Genomic DNA, 7,163 nt, shown 5'->3' with positions numbered 1-7,163 from the left:
GTTAAGTGACTGGCTTCGGCTCAGGTCATGATCTCACGATTCATGGGTTCGAGCCCCACATTGGGCTCTGTGCTGACAGCTCAGAGCTTGGAGCCTGCTTCAAATTCTGTGTCTCCCTCTCTCTCTGATTCTCCCCTGCTCGTGCTGTCTCTCTCTGTCTCTCAAAATCAAATAAAAAACATTAAAAAAATTTAAAAGAAGTTTCTATTAAGTAAAGCTATTTTGGGACCATGGCTTAATAGTCATATGTATAAATAAATTATACTTCCAGCATAATAATGAGCACCTAGTGGGTGTATGTGTTTTTCAAGGTGGCTATCATTAGCTGCTATAAAAAAGTGACCACAAACATGAAAAGTTTATTTCTTGTTCATACTATATGTCCATTGCACATCTGTGGCTCTGTTTCATGTGTCATCCTACTTTGGGACTTAAGCTGACAGAACATCCTCTATCCAGAACATTCCTGGCCCATGGCGAGGGTGAAAGAACTTTCTGGAGCTTATATTAGCTCTTACAACTTCTGCCTGGCAACCACACATGCTACTGCTGTGGACTTTTCATTGGCTAAAGGCAGTTATATGGCTTTGCCTGATGTCATTGGCACAAGGAAACATACTCTCCCCACAGGCAGGAACAGCAACTATTTAACAATGACAACACAAAGTGCCACAGCACTCTAAATATTTGTTGATTAAACAGCTGTCTACAATATATAATCATGTATCAATGCATTCTCAAATCCCAGCCATAGAAGTTCGTCTCTCCGAGTAGAAATCCTCAGTTGTGTGCTTTTGTGGACTGTGAGAAGAGCTGAAATTAGGTTAAGATAATTTCAACATTTTTATTACCACAACACAGTACCAACAACTCTTCCACATCGGGTAGAGAAACCATAACATTCATCCCCTCCCAACCCCACATCCCTTCTGCTTTTCGAAATGAGTTCTAAATATGAGAAGGAAAAAGGTCCGGGACTTCTAAGGATTAAGAAGAAATTTGCCTCAGCAGAAAGTCAGCCTGTAAACCCCTGGGAGTTGAAGAGCTTAGGTCCAGAGCCAGATTGTATAAAACAGGGCTTAAGGAGTAATCTGGAGCCATCCTATGGAAAACAAATGGTCCGCCAACAGGAAGCCTCAAAGGGTTGCAAAGTATGAAGGAATGAAATGATTTCCAGACTACCAAGAGGATTTTCTTGATTGAACCAAGACCAACTTATGGAATCATATTCTCTGTGAATCTATGATTTCCCCCCTTTGTGCAAAAGTAGGAAGGAAAGCACATAGATATCTTTGGTGTAGTTGGACTGCACATGCTTCTCTGTGCAAAGAGAAAGCTATGGTCGAATTCAGTAGTGCAAGTGATGGAAATCTGACTCAAATTATCTTCAGCAAAAGGGACTAATACTGGTTCTCAAAGCTGAAAAGGCCAGGGGTTGATCTGGCTTCAGGTATGGCTAGATGCAGGAGCTCACACAGTAATGTGTGGACTTTGTCTCCTCATCTCTCCTTAGTTTTCTTTGGCTTTATTCTCCAGGCTGGGTTACCCCCATCCTGGTCTTGGTTTTTGCATAACTCACCTGCCTCAGCTGAGCGTTTACACATCTCTGGAGCGAGAATTAGGTCTTAGCCTGCTGCTGGCCTGTGTCCGTCCTTCCTTTGCAGTGTGAGCTCCCACGGAAGCCCTCTGGCTCTTGCCATCTGCCATTTGCTGCTGGTGACCAGCTATCCATTTCCTAGTCTCCTTTTGCCGGCCACCAGCATGACTTAGCACCACTCAGCCAACGCTGCTCTCTCTGCAGGCTTTGTCCCCCAGATTTTTAAAATGCTCACATCATTGTACCTGTTACAGAAGTCTCTTCCACTGGGATATTTTTTCCAGGCCACCACTGGTGAAATCTATCAAGTGGGCTACCTTATGGTAATTCTATCCTCCCCCCACCTACCAACCCAGACGGTGTCCTCTCTGCCCTCAGGTGGCAGGTGAGGGAGTCACAAAGTCCCACTTTCCAACCTGTCCTGTTTTCCCTCTCTGGGCACCCCGAAGTTAGTTTGGGTCCTCCAAGAAACAGACGTTGAAATGGGCTTAAGCATGCACGGATTTTATTAGGGCAAATGCCTGTGAGAAAATGGGGAGAGAGACCAGCGAAAATTTGGGAGAGCTTGCAGATCTTGAGAGAACAAAGGGAAAATAGGGTGGAAGTGTCCCAGACAGATTTGCAGCTTCTGGAAGGTTCTGCAAGGATGCCAGGTAGTCCTCGAGCCCACTGGGGGGGGTCACCTGTCTCCCAGGCAGGACCAGCTACATAATTTGTGGGGCCCAGCATGAAATGAATACGCAAGGCTCCTTGTTAAAAAGTTGTTAACCACAGGAACCAAGCAGAGATCCTTCTGAGTGCGGGGTCCCAAGGGATGGCATGGGTCTTGTGCCCATGAAGCCAGCCTGCTCCCAGGAACTGGCTGCCTTGGAGTCCCTACTGTGCTCAGTCACTGCCCAGGAGCGGGCCTTGGGCAGAGTGGCCTCAGCTCCAGGTGACGGATTTCAGAGTATCTCTCAAAAAAATAAATAAACTTTGAAAAAAAATTCCACCTATATATGGGTGACAGGAAGTGATAATGGAGCGAGTTTGTCTTATTGTTGCTGGGTTCTGAAGAAAGCAGTTTCCACATCTCAGGCACCACGTGGGAGTGCCACAGAGGGTTGGCAGAGGGTGACTCCAGCTAGGCTTTGTGACTCTTAGCCTCTCAAAAACATCTGGTGTGTAAGGAAGTAAGATCGCAGCTGGAGGAGCATTTTCCTAGAAGGTCAGTAAATATGGAGTCTCTCCACCCTGTAAGGGTATTGGGATGCTTAGTTCTCTAGGGGCTCCCATGGGACCATTCGGAGAGCTCGCTCTGTGTATCCCACAGCTGGAGGGTCTGGTGTTTGATTCGTGACAGGAACCTGTTAAGGTCAAGAGTACTGTAGCGGGCTGGCTGCTCTCTGGGGCAAGGGGGGTTGCTGCCCTGCGTGGTTCCATCCCGTTCCACCAGGGCTGCCCTCAGCATTCTCCACCCTCCACGGGGCTTCTCAAAGGACACCGCCTGTCTCCTTGCCATCTGGATTCCCACTGGGTTTGGGGATCGGGAGCCCCCAGGGGCCATGGAGAGGGAGGAGGGGAGCATTTGTCCCCCAGCTGCCTCCTTGGTGGGGGCTGTGGGTGCAGGGGCTGCAGTTCTCTGCCTCGGGCCACAGCTTGATGACCTCCCTCCGTCTTCTTGGTCCTCCAAGTCCTGGGGCTGAGAGCTGTCCCCCGCTTGCCGGAGCCACAGAGGGCTTCTCTTTCTGGTGCTTTCCCTCAGTCTTACCCGCCTTTTAATTGACGGTCCTCCCTTCATGGACTTACCATCCGTTTTCTTTTCCCAGTGTGCCAACTGTTTCTAATTGCAAGGAGCCTCAATGTGATGCACTTTTATATTTTAGAAGGTGATATTTATTCCCCACCCTCCCAATTTACATCATCTTCTGGGTCTTCTCTTCTGAGCTCTGGATCTGGATGTCCCAAAGCCTACTTACACCCCCCGGTGCCTGATGGAGCTCCTGATCTTTGCACGCCACCCTTGACCTGACACTGCACCCCTCACCAGGCTGGCCTGTGGTGGTCAGGCACCCCCCACTCCTGCCCGGCTGCCAGAGCGCTCCGGGCCACTGCTGACAATTTTCCATTTCTCCCCCTTCCCCCCTTCCTGTTCTCCTCCCCACACTGAATCTCTCATGAAGTCCCATCAGCCTAATTTCCAAAGGAGATGTCAAATATGCCCCCTCCTGCCACTCTGTGGCCATGCCACTAACCCAAGGGGCCTTTGTCACTTACTCATCTGCACAATAGCCTTTTTAGGGTCTTCCCACTTCTGTCCGTTTCCAAAAAGTCAGACCCGCATTTTCAAAGTATGGATCAAAAATCATCACTCCCGTTGGTCCTAAGAACACAGTCAAGGCTGCAGGCAGCGCTTCAGGGTACAGTTGGGCAGTGTGGGTCCTGCTGGGGATGCATGGGCGACATGGCCATGGGACTGACATCCCGCCTGGCCTGTTCTGTGTCCCACCACTGGTGAATCATGGCTCCCAGCAGAGGGTCCCTTTCTCAAACTTGTGCAAAGTTGCCCTGGCTGGCAGGCTCTAAGGGTGCCTTCCATTCTCTCCTGTCATCATATGTCATTGCTCTCTGCCCCTTGTCCCCAGTGCTCCAGCCCCAGCTTCCTTCTGTGAATGTGCTGGCTGCCGCCTCTGTGCTGGGACTGTTGTGGGTCTCTTCATCTTCAAGGCTCTTCACATGACTTACTCATCCTCAGTCTTTGGGTCTTGGTCCAGATATCGCCTCCTCTGAGACGTGTCTTCTAAACACCCCAATAAAGTGACTGCCCTAGTCAATTCACACCCTTACCTCGTGATTCCATGAATGTTTAAATGGCCACCATGTGCCAGGCATGTTCCGTGTGTTGAAACAGTGACTCCAACAGACAAGCATTGCTGCCCCCAAGGGATGTTATGTTCTAGTGGTGAGGGTCAAACAGCAGATGCGATCGTTAATTCTTCTTCTTATTATTATTTGAGAGAGAGAGATTGTGTAGGCAGGGGAGAGGGGCAGAGGAAGAAAGAGAATCCTAAGCATGAGAGGCTTGATCCCATGACCCTGGGATGATGACCTGAGCTGAAATCAAGAGTTGGACACTCAACTACCTAAGTCACCCAGGCATCCCTGTGATGGTTAGTTTCATGTGTCAGTTTGGTTAGGCCATGGTGCCCAGACTTTTTGATCAAACACCCATCTAGATGTTGCTATAAAAGTACTTTTCAGATGTGATTAACATGTGTATCTGTAGGCTTTGAGTAAAGCAGATTATCCCTCACTGTGCTGGTGGGCCTCATCCAATCAGTTGAAGAGATTGAAGAAAACAGACTGACCACCTTCACAGAACAAGGAACTCCACCTCCAGCCTGGTGCGGATATTGGGCTCGTCAATGCTTCCACAATCACATGACCCAATTCCTTAAAGTAAACCTCTTTCTTTCTGTGTGCATGCATACACACACACATACACACACCTTATTTTTCCATTACTCTGCAGAAACTTGATGAATAAATAGACAAGATAAATAAGCAAAATAAATAATACAATACAGAAGACAGTGATAAATGGAAAGGAGGAAACCCATAGCCTCCTATTTTTCCATCACTGCAATCATCTGTAACTGTCTGTCACATGCTGTGCTGGCTATCTTTGCTGTGTAACAAACAACTCGGACTGCACAACAATCATTTTATTGAGCTCACACATTCTGTGGGTGAGGAATTTGGAAAAAGCATCATGATGAGTGTTCTCTACTCCATGAGTGGTGGGCTCCGTTGGCAAGACCCAAGGCTGGGGGCCAGAAGGGCTAAGTCTGCAGAAGCTGTTTGTCAGATGGTTTCTTCACTCATCTGCCCGGTGCTGGGCTGGCTGAAGAATGGGCTCATTTGACACTTTGCCAGCAACACCTACACATGGCCTCCATGTGACCTGGGTGTCTCATAGGGTGTCTCATAGGATGGGTCCACAAAGAAAGTTTTCAAAGGCTGTTTTTGGACAGTGAGCATTCAGAGAGTGCCAGGTAGAAGTGGTTTGGCCTTTTATGACATGGTTTCAAAAGCCACAACATGTCACCTCTGTCATACGCCAGTGATAGAGGCTGTTTTGAGCTCAGATTCAAGAGGAGAGGGCACAGGTCTCCCAATCAGAGACGATTTTTAAAAAATTGATGAAAAAAATGTGGCATACACAATAGAATATTATTCAGCCGTAAAAAAGAAGGAAACTCTGCCATGTTGGGTCAACATGGATGGAGCACGTGAGCACTATGCTAAGTGAAACAAGTCATGCGGAGAGAGAAAATACTGTGTCTCACTTACTGTGGAACCGGAAAAAATCCAATATTACTGAAACATAGAGTGGATTGGTGGTTACCAGGAGTTGAGGTTTGGGAGAAATGGGTGGCCATGGTCAAAGCACGTGCACTTCCAGTTGTAAGCGGACGAGCTCTGGGACCTTGTCCATTGTGACGACTCTGGTTAACCACACTGTAGTGTATACTTGAAATTTGCTAAAAGAATCCATTTAAAGTGTCCTTGTACCCCCACCCCCCGCTGCCTCCAAGTGAGATGATAGAGATGTTAATTAGCCTTACTGTGGTAATTATTTCACTGTTATATATATATACCAAATCATCATGTTGTACACCTTAAACTCGCACAATGTTATATTTCCAGTGTATTTCGACAAAGTTGGAAAAAAATTTCAGGTGGGGTTTTCACACTATCTCACATGCTCAGCACCTAACATGGTTCCAAGCACGTAGAAGACAATCAACAAATGTTTGTTGATTGCATACATAGAAAAGCCTAAGCCAAACAAAATAAACGTTACTTATTCTACTCAGTAGAGATAATCACTATGAAATTATTATTCTATTATTTTCTCAACATATGGATTATATAAGCATATGTTCTTTTTGCTCAATGACTACTTCTGTGTCATTAGCATGATAATATTTTCCACTTCACATTATGGCTTTCCCACATCCACAATTTTCATCAGCCCCACATTTTTGGAGGCACCGTATTTGGTTTATTTGGCCTGCTGGTGTTAGACAATTGGATTTTCCCCAGTATTTTGTGTACGTGAATACTGCAATGTACATATTTGTGTGCATGTCTTTGAACTCTTTTCTGGGAATTCTTTCAAGGACAAATTCCTAGAAGTAACATTGCTGGGTCACAAGGAAAGTGTGTTTCCAAGATCTCTGACATATATTCATACACTGTGATTTTCTCACTTTTGAGGAATGAAAGCCGAACCTTCAACAAAAGTATTGTAGCACATTTTGAAGTAGATTTATTTTCTTTAAAATGATAAATGTATTTTCACCTATTCTAAATGTTTATATTTAGGGCTTTTGCTTTTTTTTTTTTAATAGTCGGCATTGCAGTAAAATCAGAAGTGCTTCTGAAAAGAAATATCAGGAGGCTGTCTAAAAATATCACGTCTTTGCAAAAATGTTCGGTTTTAAAATGGAGTGTGTCCCCAGGAATTGAATCCCACTGCAAAGCAATTCATCTCAGTTCTAAGGAGCAAAGAAAATTGCAC

Source organism: Suricata suricatta, chromosome 5, assembly GCF_006229205.1.
Source record: "Suricata suricatta isolate VVHF042 chromosome 5, meerkat_22Aug2017_6uvM2_HiC, whole genome shotgun sequence".
Lineage (NCBI taxonomy): Eukaryota > Metazoa > Chordata > Mammalia > Carnivora > Herpestidae > Suricata > Suricata suricatta.
This window is presented reverse-complemented; position numbering follows the sequence as displayed.